The sequence below is a fragment of the Suncus etruscus genome, chromosome 9, assembly GCF_024139225.1.
Source record: "Suncus etruscus isolate mSunEtr1 chromosome 9, mSunEtr1.pri.cur, whole genome shotgun sequence".
In the NCBI taxonomy this organism is placed as follows: domain Eukaryota; kingdom Metazoa; phylum Chordata; class Mammalia; order Eulipotyphla; family Soricidae; genus Suncus; species Suncus etruscus.
Window position 1 is genome coordinate 4,081,951 of NC_064856.1, and position 21,474 is coordinate 4,103,424.

A 21,474-nucleotide genomic window follows, 5' to 3' on the forward strand; every position below is an offset into this window, starting at 1 on the left:
TAAACTGAGCATAATATAAGAAAAGGGAGTATTGTTTCCTTGGGAATAAAAAGTCCTGTAGTGATTTTTCTGAGTTACCTACTCTTGTAAAATCAAAAAAGCATGTGCCGATAAGCACCCAGTTTTTTTTTTAATCCAAATTAGTATATATACATGCTTTTGAAAATCTCTTAATTATCATCCACTCTTAATATTTATATATACTGTAGCTGTTAATGAACAGAAATATTAAAATTTTGGCTAACATCCATGGGCTGATCAAGACTAAAATTTTATTATCTCAGGAGTCTGTTAACTTACAATATTTTTTTTCTCTTCAATTATCCCCTCCCCCCCTTTTTTTTTTTACTTAACTAAATACATTTTCCATTCATGACAAAAAGTGAACTTTATTGTCTAAAGCTAAATGAGCTGACTGTTGGGAGTTGTAATTTTGTCTTGGGTTTTCTGTCCAGAGAATCTATAATGTAAGCACATGGTGCTACCCAGGGGAACTGCTTTAGAGAGACTAGGACCACCTGTTCCTAAATGCTTCTTCAGCAAAGCTTAGCACCAAAATGTGATGTCACTGTGAAAATCCTCTAAAAACAAAGCAGGTGTAATTTTATATTTTTTATCCAATTGATGTTTGCATCCTAAGATATCAAAGTAATTTGAGCTTTCTTTTATCTCACTCTCACTGGGGATATACCAATTAAAGCAATTTTCACTGGTGGTGGGAAGGCACATTGCAAAGCATAGATTAATGAACATAGATTAATGTAGTATTTTGAAAGCAAATTCATGAGTAGAACTTGACATAATTGGATTTACAAAGAGCAATGTGGATTTGCAGTGAGTACACTGAAAGTAATATAAAATTAGAAAAAATTACCCATACAGGTGCCAGCAACAGCTGTCTCCTCCCACCCAAATGCCAAAAGACCTGTTATTTCTGTTTGGAGTTTTCATTCAAAAATCCCTTCCTCATACCTATATTCATTGCAGTGCTATTTACAATAGCTAGATTCTGAAAATAACCAGGTGCCCTTCAACAGATGAATGACTAAAGAAATGTGGTACAGATACAAAATAGAACATTATACAGCCGTCAGGAGTGATGAAGTTATAAAATTTTCCTATACATGGATGTACATAGAATCTACTATGCTGAATGAAATAAGTCAGATGAAAAGAGAGACATACAGAATAATCTCATTCATCTATGGGTTTTAAGAAAAATTAAAGAAATTATTGTAACAATGCCCAGAGACAATAGAGATGAGGGCTGGAAGGAATGGCTCACAATATGAAGCTCACCACAAAGAGTGGTGAGTGAAGTTAGGGAAATAACTACACTAACAACTAGCATGACAATGTTAATGAGTGAGAGTAGAATGCCTGTCTCGAATACACGCAGGAGTGGGTGAGGAAAGGAGGAGCATTTGTGGTGGAAATGTTGCACTGGTGAAGGGGGGTGTTCTGTTTATAACTAAAACCCAACTACAATCATGCTTGTAACTATGGTGCTTAAATAAAGGTGCTTACATATTTATAAAAATAAAATTTCAGGTGCTTAAATATTTATAAAAAATAAAATTTCAGGGGATGGGGGGGAAATAAGATTTCAAAAAAAACATTTAAATACCAATGGAAGATAACTTTGCTGTGTGGCATTTGTGAGTTCAGGAAGGAGACACACATGTTTGGGAATTTTTCCCAACAACAAAAATACATAAAAATATCTCTGGGCATTTGTCAACTTGGTCAATGTGCTATCATTTTGAAACAACAGAATTAAAACAGAATTTTATCTGGAGAAAGAAGGATATTTTATTTATATTAAGCTCTTTATTATCTTTTGAAGACCTGTCTCAGTATGGCAAGTGGACAATCCACAATTTGTACTGCTATTATTGTTAGGACATTGATTTGATTCTTGTTCATTTATTTGAGAATTTCCCAGTTGAAGCTATTGATTTGTTTAAACATTTCCTGCAAGTCTTGAACTGGGTCATTGAAATAGCTCTTAACATTTAACTAGAGTCATTAAAAGTAAATAGACATTTGAGAATAGTGTAATTGGTTGTGAAGGCATTTCCAAGGTGGAAAGGCCAAAGGTGGCGAAGCAAGCATGTTGTCTTTGAGACCTGACTGACTCAGCACTTCTCCAGAAAAGACTAAAGACTTCCTATAGCTTCAGGCACTAATTTGTGTGAAGACTGTTATAAGACTTGGGCTAAAGAAAACCAGAAAGCCTATGAAAGCATGGCTTACTAATAACACATCCCAGCTGTTCACTCCCTGTTAAAAACTAGAGAATGACGTGTTTTGGAACTGCTTAAGTACTCTGCTGGGTATGTTTTCAGGTCTGGACCAAGTTTTAACAGCATGAATCCTGTTCATTTTAACTGAAATTCTGTTGTTTATGCTTGTATCAAAACTCGTTTGTTATTGATATGTCATATTTAGGATATCTGTTTGTATAAGTGGGTTTTTGCCAAAGTACTGGTTCAAGTTATCATTTAGGTAGATAACTCAACCTCCTGGATGCAAAAGACATCCTCATTCTTATAAGAAATTTTACTGCTTATCAATACCTCGGCTGTAGTCATTGTATGCCTAATGATCAAGACTAACTTAAGTGTAAGAAAACTTAAGAATATTTACTTTATATTTAATTCTCAATACTTAAGTGTAAAAATTATGTAGAGAGTAAAGGAGATAGCTTAAGTCATATATATGCCATATAAATATGGCATATATATATTTAATGAGTTTGATATGAGGTCTGGAGTTGCAACTTGACACTACATGGCCACATCTCACCTCATATCAAACTCATATACATCAGAGTCATAAGTTCTTGTGCATATACATAAGAATTATTTAGAATTAACCAATCATTTAAATGACCAGTCATTTCTTTGCTACCTAAGAAAAGAAGACTGCCGATATTTAGTGTTACTCAAGAATCAGCATTTCTAATAAACTCCTTGCTGCCTATTATGGAACTGAGCTCAGATTGACTATGATTGAAAATCCTAGATAAATCTAAATCCCCAAGTATATCATAGACTTAACTTTAACTATATTAAAATAAATTAATTGGACAATATAAACTCTTACATATGAAGTTTAAGTAAATATGATGTTGCTATCATATTGTAAAAGAAATTTATAGTCAAATAAATGCTTGGCCATACTGTTATAAAAGAAATAATTAAGTTGTCAATGTTTTCACCCATTCAATGATCATCTCAAGTTCTAGTTATAGATGCAGGTGTGCAATCTTGCCATTAAACTGTGATAAATGGCATTGCCTTCTGTGTTGTGATTTTTTAAAATAATATCTTTACTTAAGTACTATGATTACAAACATGTTTGCAGTTGAGTATTATTATAAAAAAGAACACCTCTCTTTACCATTGCAACCTTCCCACTACCAATGACTCCCATTCCCTCCTCACCCACCTGTATTCAAGGCAGGCATTCTATTTTTCTCACTCACTACTATTGTAATGATAGTTACCAGTGTATTTATTTCTCTAACTAAACTTTTTTTCTTGGTGAAATCATTTATTCATTCAACATTTATTAAGGGCCTACTGTTTTCCAGGCACCGTGCTAGGCGCAGAAAGACAGAAATGCATAAGATACATTCCATGCTCTGAAGAGTTCACAGTCAGAGAAAGGGAGTCAAAAGTGTAAACAGTAAAATACAGTGTGATGGAAGTCACGGGGAAATGAAGCATTTACAAAGATTGGAGGTAGCCTGGAGGGGAGAGTGGAGTGAGGGGTAAGCTTCATATCATTGTGATATTTTTCTGAAGAGAAAACAATCCTTGGCAGAGTGCTAAAAACAAAAAACAAAACAGAGGACATATTTTCTCATTGTTGTATGGTAGCTAATTATCAAACAGTGTCAGAAAAAGTCCTTATGTTTATATATAAAATTAATTCAATTTTCTCCTGTACAATTTTAAGATAAAAATGAGGCATTAGAATGGAGAAAATTACATAGTACATTGTAGGGCATAGAAAAGTGTAGGTTTTTCTTAACTAAAAAACAATTGTAAATGCAAATACTGTGCTGACAAAAAATGTCCACCAAATTCTCTTACTGTCTAATATTATATAGTAGAATATCAAACACATTATCCTGAAATAGTAGGCAATTGATTTTCATTTGTTTAGAGCCTTTGACTAAGTGTATTTGGGGGATACTCTTGTTCTATGCTTGGAGACTATAGAGGTCCCAAAATAAATTCAAAACTCTGTCATGCAGAGAAAGCACTCTAGTTATTTGAACTATCTCCCCAGTTCCAAATATATTTTTATTTTTAGTTTAAGATACTCTGGCACATTGTATATTTACAACAATATTTTAATAATTTTGTAAGTAAGATGAGAGATAAGAACAATTTTGGGTTACAGTCAGAAACTGGAGTAATAACATGGCATGAATCCAATTGCTTGCAGCAAAATCAAATACCTTGGGTGTTGGAGTGCCCTGTTTGGCCTGTCATAATTATGTGTAGTTGATGTACTTGTAAATAATTACAATCTTTCTCTAAAGTATATTTACCTGGACAAGAAATAGTGCTGTTAAGATTAAATATACTTAGATAAAAATTTAAGGTGCTGATAACCAATACTATTTTGCTTTGGAAAGAAAAGTTTTCAAAAATTAATAAGGATATTTTGTCTGCAATAAATTAAAGCTAGAAAATATTTATAATATTAAAAATGAGCAGAGGCTATTTTCATCTAAGACTATCTTGACATACAACATTTAATAATTTCTTAGAATTTTCTGTAATTTCATTATTTTCTATGATTCTATATATGCACATAACAGCACGAAACAGTGAAGGTACACCCTCTGACTTTGACATTTTATAGCTATGCTGATATTCATATTGTGAAAAGTGAAAAGGTCACAGGGAATCTTTATATGAAGGATTTAAAAATGACAGCATATGTCTAACATAGCTTTCCTTAACTCTTTCATCTCTACTAAATAAAAATAGGAGCTGGTATGACAATTAGTGTTCTAAAAATAATTTCTGTAGTACATAGTCTTGCTCTAGGATAAACTTAGGAGTGCAAAAATATTCTAATTGAGATCTCTCTGTATCCTATTTAAATATTGTAAGTGGAATTTAGTATAAACTTCCTAAGTCTGTTCCAGCTTCTTCTGAATAATAACTTCTTGGTTAAAACCTCAAGCAATCTGAACTTACTCTTCCCTTTTCAAGAAACATTTCTCTTACTCTTGCCCCATAAGTCCATGTTTCTAGCATTACTCATTATTTAATTCTAAATTATTATTTGTGACAATAGTTATTGATTTAAAATAAATGTCACAAGAAGCATTTGTTTATGATTCTAATATAATTGTGGCCTTCTGTCAGTATTTATTTTTCTTTGATTTTCTTTTTTCTTTTTTCTTAAATTTATTTAAACACCTTGATTACATACATGATTGTGTTTGGGTTTCAGTCATGTAAAGAACACCACCCATCACCAGTGCAACATTCCCATCACCAATGTCCCAAGTCTCCCTCCACCCCACCCGACTCCCGCCTGTACTCTAGACAGGCTCTCCATTTTCCTCATACATTCTCGTTATTAGGACAGTTCAAAATGTAGTTATTTCTCTAACTAAACTCATCACTCTTTGTGGTGAGCTTCCTGAGGTGAGCTGGAACTTCCAGCTCTTTTCTCTTTTGTGTCTGAAAATTATTATTACAAGGGTGTCTTTCATTTTTCTTAAAACCCATAGATGAGTGAGACCATTCTGCGTTTTTCTCTCTCTCTCTGACTTATTTCACTCAGCATAATAAATTCCGTGTACATCCATGTATAAGAAAATGATTTTATTTTTCTTAATTAAGCCATAAAGAGATATTACTGAGTTATGACTCATCTAGCACAATATTAATTAATATGTTGCCTCAATTTCAGTGGTGTTCAATGGAATAGGTATTGAAATACAAGTTAGATATTGCCACAGACTTGGGATAAGAACAACTTGCCTTTTGAAAAGGAAGAACTCAATTTAAATTCTGTTCTATAGGTTTTAAAGGGTAGAATCATAAGTTGAATTCCTTCAAACCAGGGGATTAATTTGACACTTGGGAATTGGTCTGGCTACCAATTTCCATATATCATCAAAATAGAAGAGTTCTAGGGTTTTTACATTGGCAATAGTATGGAGAGGAAAGTGCTAGCCTTGACTGCAGTTTACCCAATCCTCGGTACCTCATCTGATTAACCAAGTCCATCAGGAATGATCCCTGAGGCACAGAGCCAGAGTTAAGCCCTAGCATTTCCAGGTGTGATATATAACTAACCCATCACCACCACCACCAAAGGAGAAGTTCTATAAATATTTTCAATTCTTGGAAATAAATTGGAATAGTGTGCCAACATTCAACCCTTGAATTTAAGAAGGAACAAATATATAGATAATTGGAGGAGGATTGAGTAACTAGATCTTAGATGGTCACAGTCTACCTTTGTTTAAGGTTCAAATATTCTAAAGAGTAGAAAAGTCTGGGTGAGAAAAATCAGTCATGGCAAAAGTAATGTCATCTTTTCAGACAATAGGTTGTTGGGCAAAATATGTGTGTCATACAGCAAGAAATGCTTTTCAGTAGCAGAAATGCTGAAAACAGTAATGTTAGTTCATTCAATCACAATAATTGAATTATTAAGATTGATGATCTATGGGTAATGTGAAGGATCATGAACAGTTTTGATGTGGGGGGCAGAGTAATTTTGTATATCAATCTAGTATGACTTTAACCCTATCACAACCCCCTTAAAATAAAAAAAAATATATTCAAAGTCAAAGGTTTAAGGAAACTGTTATACAGCTAAAGCTCCAAGAAGAATCTCAGAACATTCCTCTAAAAATAAAAAACAAACAGGGAGGAGCTGGAGCAGTGGCGCAGGTGGTAGGGCATCTGCCTTGCATGTGCTAACCTAGGACAAACTGTAATTGGATCCCCTGGACTCCCATATGGTCCCCCAAGCCAGGAACAATTTCTAAGCGCATAATCAGGAGTAACCCCTGAGTGTCACTGAGTGTGGCCCCCAAACAAACAAACAAACAAACAAAACAAAATAGGTAATCTGTAAAAAAATAATAGTTCTAACATTTCCCCACTAACAAAACATTAGGCTATTTTTATTTAATACAAATGTCACAATAATAATAAATTATTTCATGTCTATATCCTCTAATATCACAGTAGCTATCCATGCTTTATTTTTAAATATTGAAAAAGTGGGCTGCCTAGATCACTCTTGTCCTCAGACGATAGTTGAAGAGAAGAAAAGCAGTAGAGCAGAAAGGGAAAAGATAGATGTGGTATAACGGGGAACGGGTCTCACAGGGATTCAGGTATATTGATGGTATTAAGAAAGAACAGGGGGCCGGGAAGGTGGCGCTACAGGCAAGGTGTCTGCCTTGCAAGCACTAGCGTAGGACGGACCACCGTTCCATCCCCCGGCGTCCCATATGGTCCCCCCAAGCCCGGGGCGATTTCTGAGCGCATAGCCAGGAGTAACCCCTGAGCATCAAACGGGTGTGGCCCAAAAAAAAAAAAAAAAGAAAGAACAGAACTGAGTACTGAAATCATGAGACCCAAACTTAAACTTAAGGTCACTGTCAAAATGGCAGTCTGGAAGGGAGAAGTATGTGAAATGCTCTGGGAACATTGATAGAGGGAGATTGACACTGGTGGTGGGATTTGTGCTGGAACTCTCTATGTCTAAATCATATATGTAATTTATGTTATGCATAACTAATTCATGCATGTAATTCATATATGAATGCCTTTGTAATTCATGTGCTTCAATTAAAAATAATTAGCGAATATAGGCATAATTTCCATATCCCTGACCTAAGACAGAAAGAGCTCAAAATTTCACCAAGTACAATATTAGATATAATAACTCTAATCAGATTCAAAATTTCTCATTGTAATTAAAAACTTCATTATAAATGTAAAAAAGAGAAGTAAAGTAAAAAATGTGGTCTATGTTGCAAGGGCATAAATTTTTATTGTAATTTATGATTTAAAATGTAAATAATGGGGCCAGATTGATAGCACAGCAGTAGGGCTTTACCTTGCATGTGGCCAATCCAGGATGGACCTTGGTTCAATCCCCAGCATACCATATGCTCCACCGAGCCAAGAGTGATTTCTGAGCACATAGCCAGGAGTAACTCTGAGTGTCACAGGGTGTGGACCAAAAAGAAATATATATATATGTATGTATGTATATATATATGTATGTATGTATATATATAAAAATCATGACCATGACAATGATCAAATAGCCCAGCTATAGAAAGATCATGTTGATAAAAATATTTGCCCACCCCTACTATATACTTACATTTTATTTTATAATGTTATCATAGTCACCACCATGCTTTTTTCATTCAGTACTGCCTCAGCCATTCATCTTTGCCAGATTTCTCTGACATAAAATTCATTGGAGTGGTTAGCAGTGCAAGATGAAATTTACCTTTCATTCTTTATAGCAGTTGCGAGGTAAATCACCTTTGGATAAACATACTCAAGAAAAACTAATTTTCCTAATAAAAGAGTCACTTCCTTTCATCTTCAAATGGCAATTTTAATGAGAACTGTGAACACTTGATACATTCGCACACTACAGAGATGAAAATGTTGTGCTGAAAGGGCTTCTTGCCAGGATTATGTGCAGGTCACTGTGACCCAGCTAGAAAGCTACAGATTGCCACGGTGCTTAATGTGGATACTAACTGAAGAAATAGTTTAAGAGTTTAACCAGTCTTTTAATAACAGTGAATTTTTCTAGCATTTAATGATAAGTGTTTATGGTTTTTGATCTGGACAAATAGAAAATGATTTTTTTTAACTTTGATAAAGACATTCCTTGGAACATTCTTTAGAACATGAGTAAAAATCTGATGTTTGGTTGAAAAAGCTATTCTGTGTAAGCATTTGGGTTCTCATATGAGGAGTCTGTAAATATTGATATACCAAAACCCCTGCTAGTAATAAAAAAAATTCCTCTTAATTAATGTACTGATGGATCCTACTTAATGCCAAAATTTAGTTAAGTAATGTGTTTAAATTTCAAAAATGCTTCAGTATAGTAAAAATAACTTCTTCAGGAATATATCTAATAGGAGCCAGGATGATAATTCAGTTGGTTCTATACTTATGATAATATGGTCCCCTAAGAACCTCAGAGAAAAAAATCTGGATATAAACTAATATATATATATAATTTTAATATATGATATAACAGGGATCATAGTTGTGTTCTCTTTCTAAACCTTTAATATATGTTATCATAGAAGTGTAACACGAAGTATTTATTTGAGAAAAGTCACTGAATCTTCAGAGCTATTTAAGTTAATGGCAATTATTGGAAGTCTTTAGAGGAAAACATAAGCAGAATATTTTAAACAAATAATCAAATAATATATAAATATAACTATCGATATTAGAAACAATTGTGTTGTTTTTGTTTCCAAGAAACTATAATGTTAGATACCAATGTAAAGTCTATTCCATTTGGTTTTTTTTTAATATCATTTTTATTTCGATCGTAGTGGTTTACATATTGTTGACAATAATATTATGGGTACATATTTACATAAAATCAGGGGGGTTCCCATCACTGATTTGTCCTCTCTACCCCTCCGTGTTCGTCCTACCTCCCATATCCTCCTCCCTCACCCCCGGAGCTGCGAGAATACGTGGTCCCCTCTGTACCTAGCTTACTACTTAGAAGTCTTAGTCTTGGTGCCTTCCTTATTTACCCCTCTAACTGGGAGGAAGGACTACATTGTTCAAGTTATGTGGTTTTATTTGAAGAAGAGAAAAGTAGTAAACTGGGGTAAAAGTCTAATATGCTGAAAATGGGCGGAATCCTTCTAGAGGCTCTCATCGTCGATTTGAGAGATGAAGGAGAAAAAGAAGGTGAAACACCCCAACAATACAAAAAGAATTGTCAAATATCCAGTGAGCACTCAGGTGATAACGATAGGCACCACAAAAAAGCCATGGTCTTGAGTTAAAAAACATGGCGGAGCACCTAAAGAAAGAAAAGAAGAAAAAAAAAAACCAATATAAATATAAATGGGGACAACAACTTCAATAACCACACCAAAACAAAGAAATCGACAAAAAGTAGATAGGTAAATAATAATAATAATAATAATAATAATAATAATAAATGAAGAAAAAATATATAAAAGATAAAAAATGTTTTGTACTTTTTGCCTTTTTTTTTTCTTCCTGCACTGACACAGTAAATATTGGGGTCATTCGAAAAGGAATTCACTTGGCCTAAGCGCTATGGGGTTTCTCCACCCTTGGGGTATATTGTCACGGGATTAACTATAGACTCCGTTCAGGTTCATTTACTCTACTGGTGGTGCTTTCCTGGGTTTGGATAACTTTTGCTCCATACTGGGTGATGAGATAAGACCTCTGTATCTAGAGATCTCAGTATCTGCACAGGTCCAGGAGTGGGACTAATGATGAAGTCTTTCTTTGTGGTTCTAAAAGTTTTGTTCCCTTAGTGTCATTTTAATTCATCTTCTGTGATTGGTGGTCTTAGTCTTTGCACTGATCCTGGCTGGGATGGAACCTAGGATAGCGTCTTTCATTGTGTGTTCAGAAGCCCCATTCCGTTGCGATTGTCTCTGCCGGACCTTTGGAACTGGGGATCATGGCTGTTGTGCGTGTGTATTTCAAACCCTAGACTCGGACTTTTTTATTGGTCTCAAGATATATTCAGTCCAGTCATGGTTCTAGCAGCCAGTCCTCTGTAAATCGCGATCTTGGCTTTTGGACCGACCAAAGGGTGACAAGTCTTCTGATTTTGTCTTATCGTTAGCTGGTGAGGTAGGATAACCTGTTCTTAGGTCAAGTTGTTCCCATTTTCTTTGTTGTCAGGATATCATATTAGAACTGGCACTTGTTGTGGCCCAGCGGTATTAAGGATGTCCCGGATGGGGTTTGTTTCCTGTAGCTGTTGTGAATTTGTTTTTATTTAAAGTAATACGTTATCGAAATTTCTTCATAAAATGAGTGTTAAATAAGATGTGCTTATAATAAATATTTTGGTACATTATTAAAAATATAATCTTTCTTCTGCTGGAAAACAGATGTGACAGAACAATTTGTAGGGTGTTTGCTTTGCATATTGTAGACCCAGATTCTATTCCAGACTCCCCATATGGCTCTTGAACTTAGCAAGAGTGATTCCTGAGCTAGGAGTAAACATTGAGAACCTCTAGGTGTGGCCTCCAAAAACCAAAGCAAACCAAGCAAAAAAAGTCAGTTGCTGGAGAGAAAAAAGGGGGTAGTCAATTAATTTGCTATTCAAAATATATTCTTGATATGGTTATTTCCTTGGAACATATTAGGAATACAAACCAATAACCCTCACAATAGACCGTATGAATTATCTCTGGGAATAGGACTCAGAAAACAAGTTTTCTGGGTAATGCTTTATACATTAGACATGATGATTTTTAGTTTTTGCACAGAGTGTTCTTCCTGGTAGGCCCTCAGAAGGTTAATAACGCTGCAAGAATCAATGCAGTTTCAAAAGGCAAAGATCTTCTAAAAAGTTGTATAAAGATGACTGAAAATACTCTCAAATACGACAATGTTTTGGATCTATGACTAAATATAGCTTGTTGTAAATCTCTACATGAGGTTAATTTATTGAGCCTTTTCAAGTAAATCGAATTTCTCTGTGAGAAAGGACTGCCTTTGACAAGGATTTTCAAGATTCTAATGAAAAGTCTATGCAGAGTTTCAGTAAAGTATCAGGTACTTATTCATAAGCTAGCCTTGGTATTGAACATTATAAAAGGAGCTGAAGATACTTTGGGGTCAGGCAAGGGAAAAGGAAAGAGAAAATATTTAATGTATGTTTCCAAAGCTGATCACTAATAGAAATGTAACGTTCATCTCTATCCTTCTTCAGAGAATATGGTCCTTTTCACCCCGATTTTGGTGATATCATTGATTTATTTATATCCCGTTGCACATGTCCATCTCATGAAAATTAATTGGTGGCACCTTGCACTTTCAGGGGTGTTAGTTCTAGTAATCTTTTCTTAACCTCCCTTGGAGTCCACCAGACTGTGGGCCTGGCGCAACTCCACCAGCTTTGGAGAGAATCCGTGCAAGAGTTCATCCAGTGCCCTGAAGTTCTGCACATGTGCAGGAGCCACAGGAAGCCCAGGGATCAAAGGGACCCGAGAGCCTCGACAGGGCTGCAGGAACATCGTGTGATTTACCCAAACCATCTGTGAGTGACATAAATACCAGCCGTGAAGAACACCTGCAGCAGATGACTCAGCAGCGAGTTGGGAAGCCAGCAGGGGGTTGAAATAAAAGAAAACAAAAACTTCAGTGACTGGAGCAAAACAAATCATCACAGTTTGGCCCCAGCTGCACTGGAAAAAAAAAAAAAAGAACGCAAGAAAATGAGTTGGCAATTTTTTGCCAACTTCCAGTTAGAAAGATTTGCCAGCTGGACATGTGGAAGTTGATGTTGGGGTAGGAGAAAGGGTTTTGAAATAAGTCTTTTAAGAAATATTTAATCCCAGAAACCTCCAAGAATAGTTACTGGATGCTGGGTAGCCTGATAAAGAGCAGCTGCTGGTAACTTTCAGACACAATATTGACACAATATGCTCATGCGTTGATTAAGACCTTGAAGGGCTGAAGAAACATTTTTTTTCACTTAGAATTAAGAAAGCATGAGCAAAAATGGTGTTAAAAAGAGAGAGGCGGGGAGAGAGACAGAGAGAGAGAGAAAGAGAGCTGAGAGAGAGGGGAAAGAGAGAGAGAGAAGAGAGAGAGAGGAGAGAGAGAGAGAGAGAGAGAGAGAGAGAGAGAAGAGAGAGAGAGAGAGAGAGAGAGAGAGAGAGAGAGAGAGAGAGAGAGAGAGAGAGAGAGAGAGAGAATGAGAATGCCTGGGCAAAAGGTTCTGTTGTACTCTTTCTTTGGCCTGTGAAGTCACTCAGTGATGTAGACAGATGTCGATACAGTCCTTCAAAAGCTATTAGAAAATCCCCATGTAACTCCAGTCACCAGTCAAGCCAACATTACAATATCAACCCTTGAGGATATACCTTCAAACAAGAAAAAAATAATCCTGATGCCTTGTGAGCTCTTCCAATAATTAGGTTTCTGAAATGGTAGACTTTCTTTCCTTTTTTCTTTTCTTTTCTTTCTTTTCTTTTTTTTTTTTTTTTTTTTTTTTTTTTTTTTTTTTTTTTTTTTTTTTTTTTTTTTTTTTTTTTCTTTTTTCTTTTTTTTTCTTTTTTTTTTTTTTTTTTTTTTTTTTTTTTTCTTTCTTTTTTTTTTTTTTTTTTTTTTTTTTTTTTTTTTTCTTTTTTTTTTTTTTTTTTTTTCCTCTTTTTTTCTCTTTCTTTCTTTTTCTTTTCTTTTCTTTCTTTCTTTTCTTTCTTTCTTTTCTTTCTTTTCTTTTTTCTCTTTTTCTTTCTTTCTTTTTTTTCTTTCTTTCTTTCTTTCTTTCTTTCTTTCTTTTTCTTTCTTTCTTTCTTTCTTTCTTTCTTTCTTTCTTTCTTTCTTTTCTTCTTTCTTTCTTTCTTTCTTTCTTTCTTTCTTTTTTCTTTCTTCTTTCTTTTTTTTTCTTTCTTTCTTTTCTTTTTTTGAGTGTCTGTTGCTAGGACTTGTCTAATAGAAAGAAGAGGTATGGGCTTTGGGCACATCATTTGGACACATCATGTTTTGCCTTTATTCACCAGATGAATGCAGATGAATGGCCATTGCAGTGGCCCATTGGTGACTAAATTCTAATTTCTTGAGCTGATTTTTTTTATTCCTATGTGGGAATTTTGATCCACTTTTTTCCAACTAATTGTATCAATCTACTTTTTGTTTTATACAGTTCTCTCAGCAAAAGTTTACAAAACTGCAGAGACAATTTCTCTAGAAAGTATCCGCCTCTATCCTTGTTCACTGCCTGTGACCCAATTATACTCAACACCTAATACATACTGGTTAATAAACAAGCCCAAACTCCCACACAACTCTGACTAGGCTTTAATTATTATTGACACCTAACAATGGGTCCTTATTCTACTGCTAAATGGACAGTGAGGACCATGCAAGTATCATGCTAAATCCTAAGTAGTGAGATTCATTTGTGAAGAGGACCTACCTAAATCTTGGGGCAACTCCTACAGCAACTCTCTTTATTGGAGGGTGGCCTTTTTGGTGATTGCTAGAGCTAATAATGTGGCACAAAACATGAAGGACAACTCCCATGAAGGTCTGTGACAGCCTTCCTCCTCTCCTGCTGCAAATATAATTAGTTTACATTAGCTGAAAAGGTCAGAGGTTGGTAAAGGGTATCCTAGTCTTTGTTTTTTGGCAAGACAGTGAAATAATCGCTTGATGCTCAGATCTGCAGGTGTGGTGAGGAGTTCATTTGGGCTAGGCAGCCTGCAGGGAAAGCTAATTTCCTCTGGGAAACCACATACTTCCTTGTGACAGAGTCTATTTGCCATGACAGTGGTGATTATCCATTCATCCCCTCAGGACAATATCTGCCACACGCTGCCCTCACCTTACTTCCATTTTCACACACTCCAGGAATTGAACCCATTCTTTTCTTTGCTCCTGAGAACAGTCAATAGGGCATGAGCCCACAGACTGACCTGGGTGATTCTGTGCAACAGACCTTTCTGGGCATGTCAAGGTACAGTGGGAGATTGGGGGAGTGAGGTGAGGTAAAGAGATCAGTCAATTTGAAATAAATAATATTTTTTAAGGGTGGAGAAAGGAGACACTTTAATTGTCAATGAGGTTAATATCTCACTTTTTAAGTAGAAGAACAAATAACGAAGAATGTAGAAGAGCTTCTGTGCAATGAGGGATCACTTAAAAAAGAATCCTGTATTTTCTTCAATGTAGTATAGTTTTTTTTCTAATCTGTCTCAGTGAGAGCTTGTACAAGTTGCAACATGGTACCTGATAAAAATTTATCACAAGATTTATTTCTTCTTTTTTCCCATGACTCTTGCCCAGGTCTGGGAGTGGGCAGCAGAGCCTATAGGACAAAAATCAGAGCCCCAGTTTCCCATGAAGTAATCTCCCAAAGCAAGGCAGAAGCTGACCACATAGAGATATTTACTTATTCATTTATTTATCTATTTATTTATTTACTTATTCCCTCAGTAGTGGTATTTGCACATATGCTCACCGGGGATCACACTCTTTACTTGTGGAGTTTGTAAATACTTCATGGCAGCAGAGCAGAGACCATTCACAGACGTCATGATGTGAACTGTGGAGAGTCACAAACAGTACCAGGTATTTGTGGGTGGTGCCAGAATGGAACTGAGTTTCAAGCATGCAAGAAAGGTACTTTGAAATGTTTAAACATAGAAGAAAAACTTTCCATGAAGTCCAGTCTCATGTTGGCTGTGAGAAACACCTAACCTTAGTAATAGATAAAGATTATGAATACAACCATTTGTTGAAGAAGAAAAATAATTCTACTTCTAGTTATGTTCCACATTCTTTTGAACTTTTTACGAGTGAATCAGACAAGGTACTCTTCTTTATTATACAGACAACTATATTTGACTATATAATATGGTGATAATGGCTTAGTATAGTTCTTTTCCAGTTGATCAAGGGTGAAAATTATGTTTTAGAGTGAGCCTTCCCATTCCAGTAAACAGCTAAAGTAAATATTTTAGTCTTGTTCAAATAAATGTTATTAGAGCTTTTAAATTAAGTTGTATTCTTGGTGGAACATCTATGCCCTGGATGTTTTGATTAAGCCCTTCACTCTCTTAATTGAAATGTTTTTAATATCTAGTATGCCTTATCTAATGAAACTACCTAATAAGACTTGCATTGCTTTTTTGCTAGTCTCCAGCTTACTCTTTCAACTTCTCAGTTCTGTGAAGGTCCTGAACTTATTTATCAGCTTAATATGTTATTGACCCCTAAAATAACTATTTATATAGTGGTGTAGGGTCAAATCAGGATACTTCACATGTAGAAATGAGATAACATGATCAATACTGAAGTAACACTTGAATCATCTAAAACTTGTCTAATTTCAGTTCACATGACTAATTTAGACAGGTGTGCAGCTTTGTGGTGGCATTTAAAAATAAAGAAATCAGTATTTGATGTTAGCAAATGCTTTGCCTTTCATATATTTTCACACCTGTTTTTAGGAGTATGTGCAAGTCATGTGCCTGAAGAAATATTGTCTATGGAGTCAGAAATCTAATTAACTTAGATGAAAAGGGTTTTTTGAAACCGTTTCTCTTAACAAGTCAATATTCTTATAAGAATTGAAAAAATGTATTTCTTGAAAGAAAAAGTTGAAAATGAAAATAAAGATGGAAGGTAAATGAGGAAGGTAGGGAGAGTAAGAGGAAAAAAGAAGGAAAGAAAAGAATAAAGATAGTGGGAAACGAAGGGAGGAGAAAAGGAAAATAATAAGGTGGGAAAATGGTGGGTTATATCAAACTGACACTAGTAAATGTTAATACAAAATAATATAACATACAATATATTAATATATTATATTATAGTTATAATCCTATTACATAATTATAATGCACAATTATGATCAATATATAATTATATAAATATAAGTATAATACTATATTAAATTTCAATAATATATAACACGATAATATTGGACACTACAAAGAGAAAGAAAATAGAATATAATTATATGAATATCTATGATAATATATATTAATAATATATAATAAAGTAATATGACATAGAGCATTAAACAGAGAAAGAATGAGTTCATGAATACATATATTTATAAAAATAGATTAATGAGCAAAGGATCAAAAACACCAAGGAAGTGTCTAACCTTTGCCTATCAGTTGTTACAGAACTTTAAAATTATAGAACTTCTTCCTATTCCCTTGCTTGATTATGCAGTTAGTTATGAAATAAAGCTGAAGAATATATAGACAAAAGAATGATTTAAAATCTAATAATGAGAGTTTTACATTCTTGAATGAAAGAGAGCTTGGAATGTTTACCTAAGAAGTCAAGGACACCTTATCCTCAAGATGGTTAAAAGGTAGTATACATGTAGAGAGAGAAATTAGGGACTCAATAAGCAAAAGCATGTCAAGTGGAACACTACTCTTTTGGTAGATGACAGCCAACAATAGTGCCACTATAACATCTACTTTGTACCTATGACATTTTTTCTAATATATCATTATCTTACTATGCGGTATAATGTTCTGCTCCATCTAAATTTTGTTTAGTCTGAATGCTAACAAATATGGGGTCAATAATATAATATAAAATATAAAAATATAGTGGAACTTTGAAAAAGTTCTTACAGATATATTCTTTCAAAGGCCCCTTGCCCATTACCCTAAGAAAATATACAGACTAACCTCCTGAAGTATGAGATATATAATGTAGGTAGAGCACAATTGTCCAGTTTTTTTCTCCTGGACATTCTGACAGTCAACTTATTCGATACCTAGTAGTGAGTGTCACAAGGTGTGGCCCAAAAAGCAAAAAAAAAAAGCAACAAAAACAGAGAGAGAGAGAGAGAGAGAGAGAGAGAGAGAGAGAGAGAGAGAGAGAGAGAGAGAGAGAGAGAGAGTTTGAGGTGATACATTATGCAGAATTATCATGACAATACATAAATGATACAAGAATAATGGGGTTTTGGAATTGTTTTTAGTTTTGGGGCCACTCCTGGTGACACTCAGGGATTACTCCTGGCTATGCTCTCAGAAATCACTCCTGGCTTAGGGGACCAGATAGGACGCTGGAAATACAAACCGAGATTTATCCTGGGTCAGCTGCGTGCAAGGCAAACAAATGCTCTACCGAAGAGCTATAGCTCAGCCCGGAGCTTTGGAAAAAATTAAAAAAAAATCCTTTATTTAAAGACTGTGGTTACAAGATTGTTCATAGTATAGTTGGTTGGTTGTTTTGTTCTTTTTTACAGTTACAAAGTATTCATTACTGAGTTTCAGTTATACAATATATAACACCATTGCACATTTCCCACCCTTGATGTCCCCATTTGCATCCCCTCCATTCCTCCTTCCCTTTCCTCTTTCTGACTTTAGGGCAGGCACTTTTCTTCACTCATTTCTCTCCCCCTCCCTTGTTGACATTTTTTTTTATTTTAGACACTGTGGTTTGCAATATTGTTACTTAAGGGATATCACGCATAAGATATTACCTCCTGGGGCCGGGTAGGTGGCGCTGGAGGTAAGGTGTCTGCCTTGCAAGCGCTAGCCAAGGAAGGACCGCGGTTCGATCCCCCGGCGTCCCATATGGTCCCCCCAAGCCAGGGGCGATTTCTGAGCACATAGCCAGGAGTAACCCCTGAGCGTCAAACGGGTGTGGCCCAAAAACCAAAAAAAAAAAAAAAAAAAGATATTACCTCCTTTTTTGCACTCAGTTCTTATCCACGTTGATCATTCCAACTATCATGATCATAGTGGCCACTTTGCTGACCTTACTGCACTCCCCTGCTATTTGTACAGACACTACCATAAATGAGAAAGATGATGAGACCTTTTTTTCACACAGGATAAGTGTAATTGAGAAAACTAGTATGATTATCAGTTAATTCACCACTAAAATCTCAGTCCTTAAACAGTTACAAAAATTATTTTTAATTAATATCTTTATTTAAACACCTTGATTACAAACATGATTGTGGTTGGGTTTCAGTCATGTAAAGAACACTCCCCTTCACCAGTGCAGCATTCCCATCCCCAGTGTCCCAAATATCCCATTCCTCACCCCACCCCCACCTGTGCTCTAGACAGGTTTTCTACTTCCCTCATTCATTCACATTGTTATGATAGTTCTCAATGTAGTTATTTCTCTAACTGCATTCATCACTCTTTGTGGTGAGCTTCACCTAGTGAGCTGAAACTTCCAGCCCTCCTCTCTTTTGTCTCTGAAAATTATTGCAAGAATGTCTTTTCTTTTTCTTTTTTTTTTTCTTTTATTTTTCTTAAAACCCCTAGATGAGTGAGGCTATTCTGTGTCTATCTTTCTCCCCCTGGCTGATTTCACTCAGCATAATATTTTCCATGTACATCGATGTATAAGAAAATTTCATGACTTCATCTCTCCTGACGGCTGCATAATATTCCATTGTGTATATATACCACAGTTTCTTTAGCCATTCATCTGTTGAAGAGCATCTTGGTTGAAGAAACCAAATGTTAATGAAGATGGTTTTCCTATGAAGCCCCAACCTAGTGAATTCTCCCAAGTATATGACAAGCAGTATTTTATTGTAAATAAAATTAAGAGATTTTTGAAACATTTAAAAATTCAAATTTTGTTAGTACATAAAATTTTTCGACATTTTCATAGGGCAATATGAGACTAGAGAGATAATACAGTGGGTAAGGCACTTACCTTACATACGAAATACAGGGTTAATCTTTAAAACCACATATGATGCTCAAACCCTACCAGTTATTGATCACTGAGTGCAGAACCAGGATTAAGCACAGCAAAGTGAGAACTAAAAGACAAAAAATACAAGACAAATACAAATTTATATGAAACAAAAGATACTGTTTTTCAAAATACAAAAAATAATCACACAAAAAATAAAAATTCACTAGTTTATGGAAGATATATCAGTGATGTTTAAGATCATGCTTCAGTGATTCTCTCCATATATACATTGTTATATTTGACCTTGCTTTAACTCATAAATGACCACTAATCTATATATTTTGTCCTAATCTACACATTTTCCTCCAATGTTATAAATGTCTTACACTAAAATATTTAAGATCAATATGATGTGTTTTATCTGAAATTCCATACAATGCTGTCTGACTCAGTTTCTATCTCTATCTTCCTAAATATATTGGTACATGTAAACATAATATGACACTTCATGCAAGTATTCTATATACTTTAAAATTTGTACAAATATATTAAGGAATTAAGACCAACCTTGTATGTAGTTGACCACAATTTGACCCAAGGTACCATAAGGTCTCCTGAGAACCACTGAGTATATTGATCCCAGGAAGCCTAACTTTAACATGGAATACCTAGGTAGTCTCTAGCACCACAACCCCTTAGATGCACCATACTCAAATGCCTTTGCTTTGAAACACTGGTCTGGGTGACAGTTTTTCGCCCATAAAATACTGACTCCTGAACACTCATGGGAAGTCAACCCTACATTTTGAAAGAAGTAGTAGCTAGTGAGCAAATAAAATAATCTAAATAAATATTAAGTACTCAAAAATTAATAAAATAACATATGATTGATAGAAATAGACTTGGATGAAAAGACACTAGATGAAAGACTTTTACTTATAGACTGGTTAAAACATTTATTACCTAAGTAGTTTTGAGAAAAACATGCAAAACATGCATTTAGAAAATATAAGGATTCCACTCATCATGTGAAGAGAATCAATGCTATATTTATTTAAGGTCAGATTATGGATATCTTGGGGAGTAGGTAATCAGTGCTGGTGGCAACACAATTGAGCCACCAAGTCTTTTATTATTTTACATTGTTTTTGTTCATTTTAACTACTTTTACAGTTTGGTGCATATGGATGTTATTTTGCAAATGAGAGAAGAGCAATGCCGAGCCATCTGGCCTCCATTATCTGCTTTTCTAATGAGCCAAGGTACATCTAACTTAAAAAAATATATATTAAGACAAGATGGTTTAGAAAGTTGACCATTGTTAGAAGCCAGTGCTGCAATACAGAGGAGCATCTCCAGGTGCACATCTGGGTCACATTCCCCTGACCTATGGGAAAACAACCCTCACACTGGCACCAAACTCCACTCAGATGTCAGAACTAGTGTCATGGCTCAACATTCACGGCCTTTCAATCTCCCGCTTTCAACAGAGCTGCCTCAGAGTTCTCCATATCAGTGAGGAGGCCGTCAAGAATGATGTGTAAGACATGTACTGCCAGAGTGAAAAAGGAGCCACGGTAAAACAGTGCAGAACCCCACAACAAGGAATGGATAAAGAATAAGGAGAATAGGAGCTGGAGCTATTGCACAGGGGATAGGGCAATTGCCTTGCATGCGGCCATGCAAATTCAATCCCAGGTATTTCATGTGGTCCTTCAAACCTGACAGGAGTAATTTCAGGAGTGTAAAGCCAGGAGTAACTCCTGAGAGCCACTGGGTGTGGTCCAAAACCAAAAGCCAAACAAACAAACAAACAAAACAACAAACACAAACAAAAATATAACACAGAGAGAATGTCTTGAGGAATCAATTAATAACAACCTCTGTATTTCTCTGAAGAGACTTCAGAATGTAATGCTTAGGATGGTTAATAAGCTCAAAGAAACCAGGGAAGGGACAATCAATAAAACAGGAGAATATGAAATTAGAAATGAGAATACTTCAAACAGAAATGTCAGAGCTGAAAACTTGGTAGGCA

General features: G+C 35.2%; 1 long non-coding RNA gene across 1 annotated transcript in view; it reads right to left on the reverse strand.

Moving 5' to 3' along the window:
- Positions 1-21,474, reverse strand: part of LOC126017525 (uncharacterized) — a 122,766-nt gene that overhangs the window by 99,004 nt on the left and 2,288 nt on the right. The gene's annotated exons all lie outside the window — the stretch shown is intronic.